The following is a 19,111-nucleotide window of genomic DNA, read 5'->3' as shown; positions in this document are numbered from 1 at the left end:
TGATGTTCGCACAGAACTGTGAATGCACTTTATGCTCCTGAATTGCAAAATTTAAAATGGAAAAAAACCCTAGATTTTATTATTATAAACTTAAAACTTACAAAAAGATGATGCTGTAAATGACATGAAATAATACAATGAAATTACAGGGGAAAAAAAAAACAAAAACAAATGAAAACCATACCAGAGAAGGGAAGTTAACTTCCTGTCGGGAAGTGGGTTGATTTTGAGAATTAGGAGATGACAGTGCTGGTGGTTGCAGAGCTCAGCCTGTGGGGGTGGTGATGCCTGAATTGGCTCTGGGTTGTCTAGAGGTGCAGGTGTAGGTGCAGGAGGAGCCACAGAAGCAGGCTCAGGGTCTCCCTGTAGGACTGATGGAGTGTGACATGGCTCTTTATTTTTCTCAGGTGCAGCCTCAGGTATCACTACAGGGTTGGTGGATTGGGGCCCAGTCCTTGGTCTCCTGCAGGAGCAGATGCAGTTTCTCTGCCGGAGTGGTGTTTTCTCCTCTCGCTCTGCATCTCCTGATGGATCAGGTACTTCCTTTCTTTTGTCCCTGGTGTCTTCTCCTTCTACTATCTCCTGTGGTTATGTATCTGTAGGAAATGAAGAGAGATTTAAGTCTTATGGATGTTCTACAGCTGTGAGAGAGGAAAACTTTACCCACATGCCTCCCTTTCCATGTACATTTTCAAGGACAGAAATCGTCCCAGAGCTTTATAGGCAAGCCTTACTCAGAAACCCCAACAGGATATGTTCTGTGACTACATTCCACTAGATGGGTGGTCTGAGGCCAATATTTGCTCTGGTCCCGGAATCCTCACTGTGTGAGCCAGTCCTCACACCCGCTTACACACTGGCATAACCCCACTGCCCTTCTCACCTTCAGGATCTGCCTAGGTGGGCTTCAGGCCATCCAGCTGACTCACAGGAAGGTTGGCCTTGTACTCCAGGTTGAAGCCATGTGTGCTGAGCTGCCCCTCATTGCCAGGTAGGACCCTGGGGACTGGCCTGGGTGGTGTCTGGGCAGGAAGCCTTCACCATTCATCTCTGGGCCCTGGTTTGGGAGATCCCTTTGTGTCCACACTCACCCAGAGCCTGTGCTGGCCCTCGGCAGTGTGGCATACCAGCCTCTCACTCAAGGAGGTGGAGTGGGTGTTCTCGCTTACCAGCTCCTGTCCGATCTGCGGTGTGGGGCTCTGCAATGACAGTGACCAACAGCTGGCCTGGCCCGGAGATCTCAGAGCCCTGCCTGGCCAGCATCACTGCCTCTTCTGCCCACTCAACCCTCTGCTGCCAGATAAGACACTTAGTGCTTGGTGTGCTCACACAGTCACCCGGGAGAGAAGACACACCCAGAGGGCTTGGGCTTCACCTCAGGCAGAAGGGCCCTACCCCGGGTCTCCATGTCCCAGCCGGCCAGCTTTGACCCGGGTTGTGGACGTGCCTGGCCCGCCAGGCCTCTGACCCTGTCTCAGCCTGCTCTTGCTTGAGGCAGATCTCCCCACATGACCACCCCACCTCCACGGTCCAGGAAGGGGACGTAGGTCTACCTGGCTGGGATCCAACTGGCTGTCTGCCCTGGGCCTCCCTGTGTTACCTTTGGGTCCCTCAGGGTAAAGGGCAAAAGGCGCCCGGAGTGAGACCTGACCCAACGTCTGCAGCGTCGGTAAAGGCCCTCACTGGTGCTTTCCTGAGGCCAGGGCCTTGGGACATTGGGACACGACAGGACATGTTTGAGCACTTCAAACCGAGTGAGCTGGGTAGGGAGCTTCTCTAGAAAGTGGGAGCCTGGTTACCTAGGTTCCAAGTTCTGTTGGGCTCTATTGCCAGGGAAGTGAGGTCACATCCTGGGGTCCCCTTACCCAAGCTTCCTCCACACGCAAAGCTCCCCAAGGGCCTTTCTGGGCTGCTGATTGCACGTCTCCCACCCCCATGCCATGTCCACACACAGTGACAGCAACTCAGAACACCCCAGAGCCCTGGGGAGGCTTTGGTGCAGCCAGGGCCCCAGCTCTGAGGACACAGCTGGGTTCAGACCTGGTTCCCTCTTCTCAGCAGTGCTGTGACCCTGGACAAGCCATGTGCCTCTCAGGGCCTCCCCAATCCCCCATCTGCACTGTGAGGCTCATTCTTGCCTCTGCTCCCTAGGGAAGCCTTCATGTCTATAGAACCCTAAACCCCTACAGCACCTGTAAATCCTTGTGCTGGCATCACAGGAAGCTCATGCACAGGCTCAGAAAAGGGAGGGTTAAATAGAGGGCTGGTGCAGTGTAGAACACTCCCCACACAGGCCTGGGCCTGCAGAAAATCACACTCCTTGTTGCCTGCTTCACCAGCTCCCTGTGGGCGGGTTTACTTTAAATACAATTCTCACTTCATCTGCTACTGGCATACAGCCTTCTAGGTCCTCCTGTTATGTTCACATTCAGGCCCAGTGTCCCATCTTGGCCTCTGTGGTGGGCTGCCCCACAATGGCTCCCTGCTTCTTTGCCTTCTGATCACACATCTTAGTGTAATCCCCACACCCACCTCTCCATGGTGGATGGACACTGTGACCGGATTCTGACAAGTAGACTGACTTATGAAAATTGTAAGACATTTACTCATTCTCATCTCCAGTGTTCATTCTCTCTCTCTCTCTCTCTCTCAGTGTCTGTTTGTCTGTCTTTTCTCCCTTTCTGCCTCTCTGTGTTTCAGTCTCTCTTTCCCTTATATATGTGTTTATATATATAAATGTATGTGTGTACATATATATGTGTGTGTAGATATATATGCGTGTATGTACTTACGTGTGTGGATTGATAGGGCCAAGGGTACATCACTTCTAAAGACACCTTAATAACAAACTGATTATTTTAAATTCATATTACTGAACAAAAAACATCATTGAAAGTTGTGCAAGAGCTTTGGTGTGATCAACTCTAAGGATCAGCACTGCTGGGGAAGGGATCAAACTATGGCACTTTCATGCATCCTGCACACTGTTCTCCCAGAGAGGAGTGTCCACTGACTCTCACCTCCAGGGGATCTGCTGGGGCCTCTGCCTCCTCACATTGTCACCAGAGCTGGTTGTTACCACGCTGAGAGCTGCCAGCGTGCTGGGGACCAGTGCTGTCTCCATAGTGTGTGCAACTGCGTGTGTCCTCGCCTGAGAGGCCAAGCATCTCTAACAGACACTGGCCACCTGCACTGCCTCTCATTGGAATTGCCTGTGTTTGTTCTGTTTCCTTTTAGAAAACTGAGTTTCAAGAGATCTTTTCACCACAGGAATTTGAAATCTTTCTCGGACCTTGGGTCATAAGGGATGCTTTTCCATGTTGTGGTTTGTCTTTTCAGACGTCTTTCTTGGCTTTTCTTTTTTTGGTTTTCTGTTTTTGTTTGGTTTTGTTTTGCCACAGGAAGAGCTAAGCATCTCCCTTCTGGCTCTGGTTTCACACATAAAACAGCAGTGCTTACCCTGAGATTATGCACATAGTTACTAAAAGGACCTTATTTTGTACACCTCATGTTCAATCCGTCTGGATTCCCCTTTCAAATAGCAAAAATGCTTTTTCAAGTAAAAAAAATCACCATCAACAGATGACTGGATAAATAAGATGTGCTATATTTATGCAATGCAATACTATTCAGCCATAAAAACCAACAACATGACGCCATTTGCAGCAACATGGATGTTCCTGGAGAATGCCATCATCCTAAGTGAAGTAAGCTACAAAGAGAGAGAAAAGTACCATATGAGATCGCTCATATGTGCAATCTAAAAAAATAAAATAAAGTAAAAAACAGAAACAGACTCATAGACACAGAATACAAACTGGTGTTTGCCAGGGGGACGGGGGTGGGAAGGGACAGATTGGGATTTTGAAATGTAGAATAGATAAACAAGATCGTACTGTGTACCACAGGGAAACATAGACAGGATCTTGTGGTGGCTCACAGCAAAAGAAAGAGGCAATGAATGTATGTATGTTCATGTATACCAGAAAAATTATGCTCTACACTGTAATTTGACACAATATTATAAAATGAGTACAACTCGGAGAGACAAAGAAGATGGTGGAGTAGAAGGACGCTCGTAAGTCACCCTCTCCCACAAATACACCAAGACCCACATCTACAGACCCACTCAGCCAACCAGAGCACCTACGGAATTCTGACAGAACATCGCCCTCTTCAAAAGATAAAGACACCAAAAAATGTGGTAGGAGAAAAGGAAAAAAGAAAGAACAAAAGGCAAAGCAGTGCAGGACGGGTCCTGCGGGGAGGGAGCAGCAAAGGAGGACTGGCGCTCGCTCGCTGGGTCTCCCCTCTCCAACTGAGAGGCCAGCGGGACGGAGGGGGAGCCTCCGAGGCTCGGATCTGTACAGAGCAGCCCTGGTCTGACAGAACTAAGTTAAACGGGCACAGAGCGTCCCCCCGACACCCAGCCTGAGACGCGGGCCAGCAGCGGCAGGCAGGGCCAGGCTGCACAAGCCGGGCGGAGGACGGGGACGGCTGCACGGAGGCAGCCCCGGGGGACTACAAGGGGCTGCGCGCCGTGGCTGTGGGTGCACAGGGCAGAACAAACTGGGCCCTCCATAACAGCAAGGTTGATGTGCTCTCGGGGGAAGGGTGCATACCCCCATCTCTGAAAACCCACGGAAACTTTTCAGGGGAAGAGAGGCGGGGCTCAGGCACAGCCGCCATATCCCCCGGCGCTGAGCACCCAGGCGGGGGCGGGGGCGAAACCTGCACCCACACCGAAGGACATAGCAGCCTCAAAGGCCAGACTCAATAATAAGAAAAAGTTTGAAAAATAGAAACTGAGAGGATGGAATAATATATTTTATGCAAATGGAAATGATATGAAAGCAGAAGTAGCAATACTTATAACAGATAATATAGATTTTAAAACTAAGGCCACAAAGGGAGATAAAGAAGGACAGTATATAATGATCACAGGAGCGATACAAGATGAAAATATTACACTCCTTAACATATATGCACCCAATATAGGAGCACTTAAATATATATATATAAAATACTAACAGACATGAAGGGAAAAGTTAATAAGAATACAGTCATAGTAGAAGAATTTAACACCACACCAACATTTTTGGGCAGGTCTTTCAGATAGAAAATCAATAAGGCAATGGAAATACTAAATGATACATTAGAACATTTGGAAATGGTTGATATCTGTAGGACATTTCATGCCTCCAAAACAGAATAAACACTTTTTTTTTCAAGTGCTCTTGGATCATTTCCTAGGAAAGACCACATAGTCAGGCACATAAGTAACCTCAAACAAATTAAGAAGATAGAAATTATTCCAATCATCTTCTCTGACCACAATAGCAGGAAACTATAAATCAACCACAGGAAAACAAATGAGAAAAAATGACAGCACGGAGAATAAACAGCATGCTAGTAAAAAAGCAATGTGTCAACAACGGAATCAAAGAAGAAATTTAAAAATATCTTGAGACAAATGACAATACAAATACGACCAGACAAAATCTATATCTTGCCGCAATAGCAGTCCTAAGAGGGAAGTTCAAAGAGATAGAAATCTTCCTAAACAAACAGACAAACAAACAAACAAAAAAACAAAACTCAAATAAATAACCTCACCTACCACCTAAAATAATTAGAAAAAAAAAAGAAAAAACAAAACCCAAAGTACAAGAAGGAAAGAAATATTAAAGATCAGGGGGGAAAGAAATAAAACATAGATTAAAGAAACAATAGAAGAAATCAATCAAAGCAAGAGCAGGTTTTATGAAAGACTAAAAAAAATTGACAAACCTCTGGCCCAGCTCACCAAGAAAAGAGAGCACACACAAATAAACAAAATAAGAAATGAATGGTGAGATTACAACCAACACCACAGAAATACAAACAATTCTAAGAGAATATTATGAACACCTATGTGGCAAATAATTGGACAATTTAGAAAAAATGGAAGTTTCTAGAAACATACATCCATCAAACATCCATCAAAACTGCATCAAGAAGAAATAGATCATACAAACAGACCAATCAGTAGAAGTGAAATAGCATCAACAATTAAAAAACTCCCTGCAAACCAAAGTTCAGGACCAGATAGCGTCACTGAGGAATTCTATCAAACATACAAAGAGCTCATGCCAGTTCTTCTCAAACTCTTCCAAAAGATTAAAGAGGAAGGTATACTCCCAAGTTCATTCTATGAAGCCACCATTACTCTGATAGCAAAGCCAAAGGCATTAACAAAAAGGAAATCTATAGGCCAATGACTTTGATGGATATAGACACAAAAATACTCAATAAAAAGTTGCAAATTCCAACAACACTTAAAAAAGATCATACACCATGATCAAGTTGGATTCATCCCAGGGACAAAGGATACATAAATGAATCCATGTGGTACACCACATTACCAAGAGAAAGGATAAAAATCACATGTTTATCTGAATAGATGCAGAAACAGCATTTGATAAAATTCAACAACCTTTTATTATAAAAACTCTTATCAAATTGGGTGTAGAGCAACATATCTCAACATAGTAAAAGCTACTTATGACAAAACTACAGCCAGTATAATACTCAATGGTGAAAAGTTGAAAGCCCTCCCACTAAAATCTGGAACAAGAAAAGAATGTCGTGTCTCACCACTTCTATTCAATATAGCATTGGAAGTTCTAGCCATAGCAATTAGACAAGAAAACTAAAACAGTTCCAAACTGGAAGAGAAGAGGTAAAATTGTCATTATAGATGGATGACATAATACTATATATAGAAAACACTAAAAGCTCCACACAAAGACTACTAGAGCTGATAAAAGAAACTGGCAAGGTAGCAGGATACAAGATTAACATCCATAAGTCAGAGGCATGTCTTTACACTAACAATGAAATATCAGAAAAGGAAAGTAAAGAAGTAATTCCTTTTAAGACTGTATCAAAAAAGAAACAAAACTTAGGAATAAATCTGACCAAGAAAGTTAAAGTCTTATATGTGGAGAATTACAAAATGCTAAGGAAATTAAAGAGGATTTAAAGAAATGGAAAGATATCCCATGTTCTTGGATTGGAAAAATTAATATTGTTAAAATGACCATATACCCAAAGCAATCTACAGATTTAATGTGATTCCTATCAAATTACCCAGGAAATTTTTCACAGAACTAGAACACATCATACTATAATTTATATGGAATCAAAATAGACACAGAGCTGCCTAAGCATTACTGAAGAAAAAGAACAAACCTGGAGGAATAATCCTTCCAGGCTTCAGACAATACTACAGAGCTACACTAATCATATCAGCATGGTTCTGGAACAAAAACAGGCATATGGATCAATGGAACAGCATAGAGACCCCAGAAATAGTTCCACAAACTTTTGGTCAATTAATCTTTGACAAAGGAGGCAAGAACATACAATGGAGTAAAGACAGTCTCTTCTGCCAGTGGTATTGGGAAAACTGGACAGCTGCATGTAAATCAATGAAGTTAGAATACTCCCTCATACCATACACAAAAATAAATTCAAAAAGACTTATAACTTTAAACATAAGACAAGATACTATAAACCTCTTAGAAGAAATCATAGGCAAAACATTATCCCACATAAATCTCAGTAATGTTCTCCTGGATATTCTACCCAAGCAATAGAAATAGAAGCAAAAATAAACAAATGGGACCTATCTAATTAAACTTATAAGTTTTGTCACAACAAAGTAAACCATAAACAAAACAAAGAGACAACCTACAGAATGGGAGAAAATATTTGTAAAAGATGAATTTGACAAGGGCTTAATCTCCAGAATATTTAAGCAGCTCATACAACTTCATAAGAAAAAAACATAACCAATTAAAAAATGGGCAGAAGACCTAAGCAAGCAATTCTCCAATAAAGACATACAAATGGCCAAAATGCACATGAAAAAATGCTCAATATCAGTAATAATCAGAGAAATGCAGGTCGAAAGTACAGTGAGGTATCACATGACAACAGTCTGAATGGTCATCATTCAAAAGTCCACAAAGAGTAAATTCTGGAGAGGATTTGGAGGAAAAGGAATCCTCTATATCATTGATGGGAATGTGGTTTGGTGCAGCCATTGTGGAAAACAGTATGAAGAGTCCTCAAAAGACTAAAAATACACTTACCATCTTATCCAGCAATCCCATTCCTGGGCTTATGTCCAGAGGGAATCTTAATTCAAAAAGATACATGCACCCCAATTTTCATAGCAGCACTATTTACAATAGACAAGACATTGAAACAACCTACATGTCCACTAACAGATAACTGGTAAGAAGTTGTGGTGTATTTATACAATAGAATACTACTCAGTCATAAAAAAGAATACAATAATGCAATTTGCAGCAACTTGGATAAACCTGGGAAATGCCATTCTAAGTGAAGTAAATCAGAAAGAAAGAAAAATTCCATATGATATCACTTAAATGTGGAATCAGAAAAAAAGGCAAACTTATTTACAAAACCAAAACAGACTTATTTACAACACCAAAACAAACTCACAGACATAGTAAACAAACTTATGGTTACCAAGTGGTTAAGGATGTGGAAAAGGATAAATTAGAGTTTGAGATTTGCAGATACTAATTACTATGCATAAAATAGATAAACAAGTTTATACTGTATAGCACAGAAAACTCTATTCATATATTGTAGTAACTTATAGTTAAAAATAATATCAAAATGAAGATATGTTGTTCCTATATGATTGAAGTATTGTGATGTACACCAGAAATTGACACAACATTGTAAACTGACTATACTTAAATAAAAATATATTTTTAAAAATGGGGAGAAGACAGGCATTTCTTCTAAATAGACATTTCTCCAAGGAAGACATACAGATGGCTAACAGGCACATGAAAAAATGCTCAGTATCACTAATTATTAGGGAAATGCAAATCAAAAATACTATGAGGTTTCACCTATTACCAGTCAAATGGCCATCATTAAAAAGTCCACAAATGATAAATGCTGCAGAGTATGTGGTGAAAAGGGCACCCTCCTACACTGTTGGTGGGAATGTCAATTGGTGCAGCCACTTTAAAGGACAATATGGAAGTTAATTTAAAAATTACTAGTTAACATGTGATCCAGCAATCCTACTTCTGGGCACATATCTAGAGAAAAATATAATTCAAAAAGACACATGCACCCCAATGTTCACAGCAGCACTATTTACAACAGCCAAGACATAGAAACAACATAAATGTCCATTGATAGATGACTGGATAAAAAATTGTGGTAAATTTTTACAATGGAATCCTACTCTACTACATATATATATGTACTTGTATATATATAGTGTATATATATAATATCACTTGCAGCAACGTGGATGACCTGGAGATCATCATTATAAGTGAAGTAAGCCAGAAATAGAAAATTTCTACATTTATAAGTGGAATCTACAAAAAAAAAAAAGACACAAATGAACTCACCTGCAAAACAGAAACAGACTGACAGACATTGAAAACAAACTTATGGTTCCCAGGGATGAAAGGGAGTGGTAAAGGATAAATTGGGAGTTTGAAATTTGCATATACTAAATACTATATATAAAACAAATAACAAGTTCATACTGTAAAGCACAGGGAACTATTCAATATCTTTCAGTGACCTATAATGAAAAAGAATATGAAGACAAAAATATATATGTATATGTATATATATGACTGAAATATTATGCTGAACAGCACAAATTACACAAAATTGTAAACTGACTATATTTCAATTACAAAATGCATAAACATAAGAGAATAGCATATGAAATACAATTTAGGGACCTGTGGAAATTATTGAAGAACTGGAGAGACCAGCTTCAGTTAGATTAAGTCGAGAGGCTTCTATTACCTTTTCACAGATAGACCGAATGAAGATACAAAGCAGACAATAGTAACTAATGTTTGGAGACCACAGAGAAAATGGAGAGGGGTTATGCTGGGGCCACCGTTCAGTACATAAGTCTCATGGGCCTCTGGCTTGTGCTTCTGAATTGTATGTCCTATGCCTTTTAATGAACATCTGAGTTGTACAGAGATGAGAGAGGTTACAACTGCAGACCCTGAATTCACCGTGAATCCTGTTTAGTCCTGCAGTATTCTGAGCATTGCTGGAAGGCTGTCTGTCATTTTAGTAATAACAGATTTATAACCTCAATTTATTGAGCATTTGCTATATAAAAGGCACTTTACATATCAACTCACTGGAATTCTTAAAATTCCTAAATAATTGTTGAGTCATTTCACAGATGAGAAACTTGACATTTGTATCAGGCTAATCTATCCACAGTTATGGTTAAGAATCAGCAGTTTGTTGACACTGTCTGCCTTATGCACTTAAAATTGGTGAAAATTACAGCTTTGTTACGTGTTCTCAAAATTTATAATAACCAATAAAGAGTCATGACTTTATTTGAGCATGTCCAGGGTATTTCACACTATACCTCAGGTGATAATTTTGTCAATAAACATTTGTTGTTTTCCAGTGTCTATATATTCCTGATTGTATCTGAAGGATATAAATAAGTCAGCACAGAAACAGCAAACAAGGTCTGAGCCAACTGTACACAAAGTCCCCTTGCCCAGCACCATCATGTCAAATCTCTGCACACAGAACTGGTCAGGGAAGCCCCATCAGAACCCGAGCATCTGTGAACTTTTACAAAGTAGTGACCTGAAGGAAGTAGTGTGGATGTCCATCAAGAATTACAGGCCTTGGTGGATTCATCCCAGAGAAAATTCTTCAGAGATGTGGTGCTAGAAAACTTCAGCCATCTGGTCTCAGTGAGTCTGTCAACAATGACTTCTTTACTTAAGTATCCAGACAAGCTTCCACATACCTCAGACCTCAATCAGCCCCGATTCATGTCTGGTCAAAGCAATGACAGCTGTCTGAAGATGTTTACATCTAGTTTGTCCATCACTACACTGGTGCCTTCCTGATCATAATTCTTGTACACAGTTCTTTCTTGTATCCAATCTCTAAGACACAAAACAGTGCTGGAAAGTCAGTGATTATTTCTTGCATGAATGAGTAAGTGAATTAAAGATTTACTAAGTAAGTGTAATACTCTAAGCATTAAGCTGTGCAAATTAAAATAACATCGTAGAAAGAGCAGACATTTCCCTTTTCTACATAGAACTTAGATTGTTCTGGTGGAGCTAACATTTATTGGATTGTTTTTGACAAAAAAAAATAGTTCAATCAACTGTGGAGTCATCTAGTTCCTTTCTAGTTGAAAACACTGAGCATTCTTCACTCTGTCTTTGCTCTCAGTTCTCTCTGCACTGGCAACAAAAGAGTCTCACTATCTTGTCTTGGAATCAGAGTGATCTTTCTCCTCTGGTGAAACCGTGAATGTTTTCAGTTTTCAAGATGTTTTTCTTCCAGCAGATATTCCTTATGGCTTAGTGTAGACTGAGCTGGAAATAAAAATCAACTTCCAGCTTCTCTCTGGAAGGAGCTAGACTGCACATCTATCTCATGTACTGACCTTCCCAGCTGCTGTCTAAAGTCTACGTTCTAACTCACTCCTCTCTTTGGAAGCTGGCAGGGCCCTCTGGGAGCTTGAGCTGGCAGGGGGGTAATCTCTGCAGCTTCTGCCCCTCACTTGCCCCAGCAAAAACTACCAGGGCCCAGCTTCTCCCTGGAAGGAGTCTGACTGCACATCCAGCACCCAGACTTTTCCAGCTACTGCCTGACTCTTTGTCCTCTAGCTTGTATGACACTTAGAGCAAATGGAGCCCAGCACTCATTAGTCTTCTGGAGTCTGCAGAGAACAAAGTGGCAGTTCCTCATGGCCCTGCAGGCTTTCCCACAACTCCCCTTACCCCGAATTGCTCCAGCAATAGAGATCAGCTCCTAGCTTCTCTACAGACAGTGTCAGGCTACACATGCAGTGCCCCAGCTTGTCCAGTTGCTGCCTGAGGGCTGGCTTCTAATTTGCCTCTCTTGGGGCACTGACAGTACCTCAGTCTCCTGGGGGCACCTAAAAAAGGCACTATGAGTAAGAACAAGGTTTGAGAGGTACCTAGAAACTCTGGCTGGGCTGACTTGTGCCAAACATTTCTGACATAAGGCAAGACTCCGAAGATTGGGAGAGGAGGCTATTTGGTCTAAGGCAAATAAACTAACATGGAGTCAAGAAAAATGAAGAAACAATGAATATATCCTAAGAAAAAAACAAAACAAAATGAAAACAAAGATACACTCCAAGAACAATGACTGTATGATATGGAGATAAGCGATATACCCAACAGAAAATTCAAAATAGTGTTCCTAAAGATTCTTTCTGAGGTCAGAAGAGTAAAGTATGAAAAAAAAAAGGGGGGGGAGAATAAAATCATGTGAAAATAGTTTAAAGGAATTATGTTACATTATTCAGTCCAAAGACAGAACATTGGAGGACCAAGAGGAAGAGAGAAAGAAGCAGAAAAAATATAGAAATAAATCATATCTGAATTTTGTTCCAAACCTGGGGAATAAAGCAGACATCCAGGTCCAGAAACCCCAAAGGACATCAAGTAAGAGAATTCAAAGTGAATCACATCAAGACACACTATAATCAAATTGTCAGAATTTCAAGACAAATAGAGACTGTTGAAAGCAGCAAGAGAAAATCAACTTGTTATATAAATACAGGGTAATTCCCATAAAACTACCACTTGATATTTTCAGGAGAAATTTTGGAGGCCTGAAAAGACTGGGATAACATAAGCCAAAATATTGCAAGGTAAAGAAAAACTGCCAACTAAGATTGCTACACCTGTCCACAAAAGAAAAAAAAAAAAGAAAAAGAGAGAGACAGAGAAAGAATTTCTCAGACAACCATACCAAAAGGAATTTAGCAAGAACTTTCTTAAAAGCAATGTTAGAGGGAGGTCTTCAAGTTGGAAGAAAAGGATACTAAACAGCAACTCAAGAGCAGAAGACAAATTGAATCTTAATGGTAAAGTTAAATATATACAGAATAACAGAATACTCTATTACTATAATGGTGGCAACAAATTGCTACTAATACTACTATAAAAGTTAAAAGATGAAAGATTTAAAATAACTATAACTAAATTAGATTGCCAGATACATAATAGAAGTAGACGTATGTAAACTGTGATATCAGTAGCATATAATATGAATGGAGAGATAGAGGCGTCTTATGTGCAAGTGAAATTAAGTTGCTGTCAACTTAAAATAGGCTGTTATAACTAACAGGTATTGCAAACAAGCCCCTCGGTAACCACAAAGAATATACCTGTGGTAGAGAACAAAAAAAGAGAAAAGAAATAAAAACTTATTAATACCAAAAACAATGGAACACAAAAGACATGAAAAGAAAATGAGAGAAAAACTGCAAGACAAACAGAAAACAGTTCAAAAATGACAACAGTAAGTCATTCTTGATCAAACATTATTTTAGCTGTAAATGGGCTAAACTCCCTAATAAAAAGATACATAGTGGCTGAATGGATTAAAAAGCCAAGCTCCACCTATATGCTGTCTACAAGAATTCATCTTAGATTTAAGGACACACATAGGCTGAAAGTAAAGTGATGGTAAAAGATATTCCATGAAAAGCTGACCGAAACAAAGCAGGAGTGGCTATTATACTTGTCCCAGACAAATGTGATGTTTAGCCAAAAATGGGACAAAAAATGTATTATGTAATTATAAACATGTCAATTCACTAGGAAGTTATAACAATTACAATTATTTATACACATCTAATATCAGATCATCTTAATATGTAAAGCAAACATTGACAGATCTGAAAGGAGAAATTTAATGCAATACAATAGTAAGCATTTCTATATCTGATTATCAACAGTGGATAGAATATTGAGACAGAAATCAATAAACAACCAGTGGACCTAAACAACACTTTAGACAAATGGACCTAACAGACATACACAGAACTTTTCATCCAGTTGCAGAATAATTCACACTCTTTTCAAGTGAAAACAAAACATTCTCCAGGATAGATCACATGTTATGTCACAAAAGGGACCTTACAAATTGAGGAAGATTGACATCATACCAAGAATCTTTGTTGCACCATGAAATGAAACTAGAAATCAATTACAGCACAAAATTAAAAAACTCCACAAATACGAGGAAACTAAATAACACAATCTCAAATACCACTGGGTCAAAGGCAAAATCAAGAGAACTGCTGATTATAAAATTTGAATTTGAGAAGTCATAACTCACCTCTTCTCTCTAAGACTTTTAGATAAAACTAGACTCATCACAAGGCAGATGTCTGTTATTTATGACTTATTAACTGTGACTAATGGCAAATTATACCTCTACATGGAACAGAACACCTCTCATGTGAAACATTTTCCTAAGTGCTTAGGAGTATTGATTTTCAAACTGAGGTCATGTTTAAAGTGTTCTGTATAGAAATCAGTGAATTAATTGTCAATGTCTATTACTCACTTCAATCACAGAGAATTCAGATGCCCAGCCCTGCACATGACTGAACAGGATTCATGCAGATCTTGGGGTTAGCAGGTGCAGATTCTCTAATAACTACACACATCAGATGTCCATTACCAGACGTGTGGACAAAGTCAGCATCACAAGCCTGTCGCTCCAGGGATTTCTACACTGAAAGATGGCCCTAATCTGGCCCTCCAGTGACCTGAGTTCTCCCATTTCTTTCTGTCTTCTTTCTACCTCTCAGCTTTGATGGTCATACAGCATTGCTTCTTCAGGGTCGCACTCACTCTCACTGGTCTGACAGTAACAGAATCTTCCAATAAGGTTCAGGTATTTCAGTCCTTCAAAGATTTCCACAAGATCCTATGTGCTGCTCTATCTACTGCAGTTTCTCTCATCAACATACAGCCATATTTAAGGAAAAAATAAAATTTATACATTGTTTTCCAGTGTTTAAATGTGAACGAAGTTTCCTTACAAAATGAAAACTGGATGGATTTGTACAAGAGGGAAGATAATTATGTTATTTAAAATTGGCAGCCATTTTCAGAGGATGCAGTTACTAATCAAAACTATGACACTGAATTCAGGTCAGATCGCTGACCCCTCACTATCCTCCATGCTCCACACTCACAGGAGCCCTGCTGTTGTCCCCTGTGCCTCCTGCACCTGTGCTGTGTTCAGCTGACCTCATTCTGACACATACGCCAGCACAACTAGAGAGTGAGCCTCTGCTTCTTCAGTCTCCCTCCACTGTGTCCACTATATGACTAATGCACATCAGAAGCCAATCAGCCATGAGTGAGGCATCTTTCCCCTGTGCCGAAGGGACTGAGACAAAGACAGCCGCTCTCATATTGGTGTAATGTGAAGACTTTCAACAGCACAAATACTGGGAAGGAGAATATTCATCTTCTGGGCCACAAAACAACTCAGGGACCTAGGGAAACATAACCAGAGCCCCTTAAATCTTTTATTACTTCTTGGTTTTATAGAGAAGATTCAGGCCTGTGGAGAAGCCTGCTTACCTACTGGCAACAGAGAAAGAGGAAGGACCTGCTTCTCTGTGATTGAACTGTCAGGATCACAGCTAACCTCCATCAGTCTCTGGATTTTCATTTACAAAAAGTTCAAGCACTAAGACACAACTGAAAAAGGAGAAAGAAGCCAAGACATTTTATAGTTTTCCACAATACCCAGGCTCACCTGCCACAAATCCCCTAACCATCACCTGGCACTGTGCTCTAAGAGAAACAGAGACCATTTCTCCTCTCCCAGATTCAGAACTAATATGGCTTTACATGCGGCTGCTCATATAGAAAATATGAATTCTCTTAATTTACATACAAGTAAATAAATTCATTGAATTTTATATGTTAATGAGTCCATGCTACTTAGAGTCTTACTCAATTCCCCCAATCCTGAAACCCAGGAGGCCCTGATTAACACATGTGTATTTCACTCTCCACCTCTGTGGAAGCCTCTCTGAAATTACTCAGATTTACTACTCTTTGTTTATTCACTGATTCTCCAGTATCCAACTCAACCCTCTGGAAACCTCATTCCCTCCCTATCTACCCTGCCCCTACCCCTCAGGATACACTTATCCTCACACATCCTGCCTCTACTATGTAGGGTTTTAAGTAATGTCACTTCCTCAACAATGGCTTCTGTCCCATGTAATTGGTTACTTACCAAGGAACTTATGAATTTACTCCATAAGAGTAGTTTAATTAGTAATTAGTACTCCATGCTGAAGAGTTCAGTGACATCCAAAGCTCAAGTTTCTCAACATGTGTATCATAAATGGAACATCCCATATGTAGGTTTCACTGAATATGTCACTACTTCATGAGTCCTGTAATATAAATGGTAAATCACGATTAATAGGAAGAAAATCAAAATAAGTCTGGTTGATGTATGTCTTCTTTTTAACAAAATATTTTCCATTTAATGAGGTAAATCAAGTAAACACAGTTATGGAACATATATTATGTCTATAGATTATTTCTTTTTTTTTTTTAACAGTCTCAAAAGTAACTTTCTCAACTTTGCACAGAAGTGTCATTGTGGATTCTGTTTTTTCTCAGTACTGTAGAAAATCTGAAACAAAAAGTTCTGCGCTTGTCTTTATTTAAAATAACTTGTAATGTATCTGCATTCTCTCAGATTATGGGCCCAAGTGTGTCCATCTATGTCTTTCTACTATGGTCTGTCTTTGTCTACATGGTGCACATGGATGCTTCAGCCTCACCCCATGTTCTAGTGTATTCTCAGTGCTGTCCTGCCTGTGAACAGTTGTAAGCTGTTCTTCTGAGGGGGAGCAAAGTCTGTAATAACCTACATTGCAAAGTCTGTAATGACCTACATTGCCATCCTGGTGACATCACCCCACAATATTTTTTATTTCATTTCTGATATCTTCTTTAACCCAATAGTTTATAAGGAGTATGCACATTAATTTTCACACATTTGTGAATTTTCTTATTTTCCTCTGTCATTAATTTTTGGTTTATACCATTATTATCAGAAATGATACTTGATATGATTTCAGTCTTCTTACATTTGCTGAGCCTTGTTTTGTGACTTTATAAAGGACCTACCTAGAGAATGTTTCTTGTGTGCTTGAGAAGAACGTCGTTCTGTTGCTACTGGGCAGAATATTGTGCATATATCTGTTAGGTCTATTTCTTTAAAGATGTAGCTCAAGTAAATATTTATTTATTTATTTTCTGTCTTTAAAAACACATAGACTGAGAGTGAAGGGACAGAAAAAGATACTTCAAACAAATAGGAAAAAAAGGGGTGAGTTACACCTAAAACAGTCAAAAATACATTAATCTAACAAAGGTCAAAAAAGGCAAAGAAGGTCATTATATAATGATAGAGGAGTCAATCCATCCAAATAAATGTAACAATTATTAATATTTATGCATCCAAAATCAGAGCAACTAAATATATGTATAGCAAAAACAAGCTAAAAGGCAGAATAAACTACACTATGATAATTGTTGAGAACTTTAACACCCCACTCTCCACAAGTGATAGATCATCCAGACAATAGTTCAATACAGGATCTGTTGATGTGAACAACACTGAAGATCAAATGGTCCTAACAGTCATATATAAAATATTCTGTCTAACAAAAGTTGAATATACATTCTTCTCAAGTGTACAAAATTTTTTTTCTAGACGAGACCACATATTATGTCATATATCAAATCTCAACAAATTCAAGACTGAAATTATACCAAATGTCTTCTCTGATCATAGTATAAAACTAGAAATCAGTAGGAGGAAGAAAACTGGAAAGCTAATGAACACATAGAAATTGATCAACACTCTCCTGACCAACTAATGTATCAAAGAATAAATTTAAGAGGAAATAACAAAGTGTCTTGAGACAGACTAAAATGGAAACAAAGCATACCAAAGCCCATGAGATATAGCAAAACCAATTCCGACAGGGTGGTCTATTACAATAAATGCCTAACTTAAGAAATAAGAAAGAGCTCAAATAAACAATCTTACTTTTCTCCTCAAGGACCTGGAAAAAGACCAAACTGAGCCAAAGTTAGCAGAAGGAAGGACATAATAAAGATTACAGCAGAAATCAATGTGATAGACAAAACAACAGTAAAATTTAGCAATATTAAGAGCTAGTTCATTAAATAAATAAACAAAATTTTGAACTTTTTGCTACACTACACAAGGAAAAGGAGAGAGGAACAAAATCAACAAATTATAAATGATAGAGAAGACATTGCATCTCTACCACAGAAATAAGAAGGATAATAAGTTACTATGAACAACTACATGCAGATAAACTAGACAACCTAGATAAATGGAAAAAAAAAATTCTTAGAAACATATCTAGCAAGAGGGAATCAAGAAGAAATAGAAAATCTAAATGAACCATTTACCACTGTGGAGAATAAATCTGTAATCAAAACTCTTCAAATGAAGGAAAGCTCAAGATCAGATGGTTTCACTGGTAAATTTTACCAAATATGTAATGATTTAATGCCAATCCTCAAGTCTTTTAAAAAATAGACAAGGAAGGAAAATTCCCAAATTCATTTTACAAGGCTAGCATTGCTTTCAAACTGCCAGAGAAGAAAATTTAGGCCAATAACCCAGATGAATGTAGATTTTAAAAAATACTAGCAAATCAAATAAATGTGATGCCATCTCATTAATAGAACAAAAGAAAAAATATAATGATCAATAGACACAGGAAAACACCAAACAGCCTAGGTATAAAATGAATGTAACTCAAGGCCACGGTTCAAAACATACTCAGTAGTGGAAGTCCGAAACTTTCCCCTAATGTCAGGAACAAGGCAAAGGAGCCCACCCCCACCGCTCACTCAGAAAAGTAATGAAAGTCCTAGCTGGAGCAGTCAGGTAAGGAGGAGACAGGAAAGTCATCAAAACTGGAAAATAAGAAGTGCAAATATCTCTAGTTTAAGATAACATGATTTTATCTATAGAAAGTCCTAAAAACTTCACCAAAATCCTGTTAGAACTAATCAGCATAATCAGTAAAGTTGCAGAATAAAAATTTTAAATGCAAAAATCAGTCATATCTCTATACACTGAAAATTACCTGAGGACTAAATTCATCCAAGGAGATAAAATATCACTCTATGAAATA

The 19,111-nt window shown here is 39.2% G+C and overlaps 1 long non-coding RNA gene across 6 annotated transcripts in view; it reads right to left on the bottom strand.

The window, feature by feature from the left end:
• LOC140694195 (uncharacterized) overlaps positions 1 to 19,111 on the bottom strand; it is a 30,082-nt gene continuing 10,971 nt past the window's right edge. The window contains exons 4-8 of one of the 6 annotated variants that reach the window (XR_012069942.1): positions 16,150 to 16,312; positions 15,483 to 15,602; positions 1,170 to 1,199; positions 884 to 1,057; positions 1 to 596 (exon numbers count right to left, since the gene is read on the bottom strand). This is a non-coding gene — a long non-coding RNA (uncharacterized lncRNA). Of the gene's footprint in view, positions 597 to 883; positions 3,713 to 15,482; positions 15,603 to 16,149; positions 16,313 to 19,111 lie in introns of all 6 variants that reach the window. The other 5 variants (XR_012069939.1, XR_012069941.1, XR_012069940.1 and 2 more) reach the window with 5 other exon arrangements.

The sequence above is a fragment of the Vicugna pacos genome, unplaced genomic scaffold (genome assembly GCF_048564905.1).
Source record: "Vicugna pacos unplaced genomic scaffold, VicPac4 scaffold_20, whole genome shotgun sequence".
Lineage (NCBI taxonomy): Eukaryota > Metazoa > Chordata > Mammalia > Artiodactyla > Camelidae > Vicugna > Vicugna pacos.
Note: the sequence above shows the minus strand (reverse complement) of the source record. Positions and strands in the feature narration are given on the sequence as shown.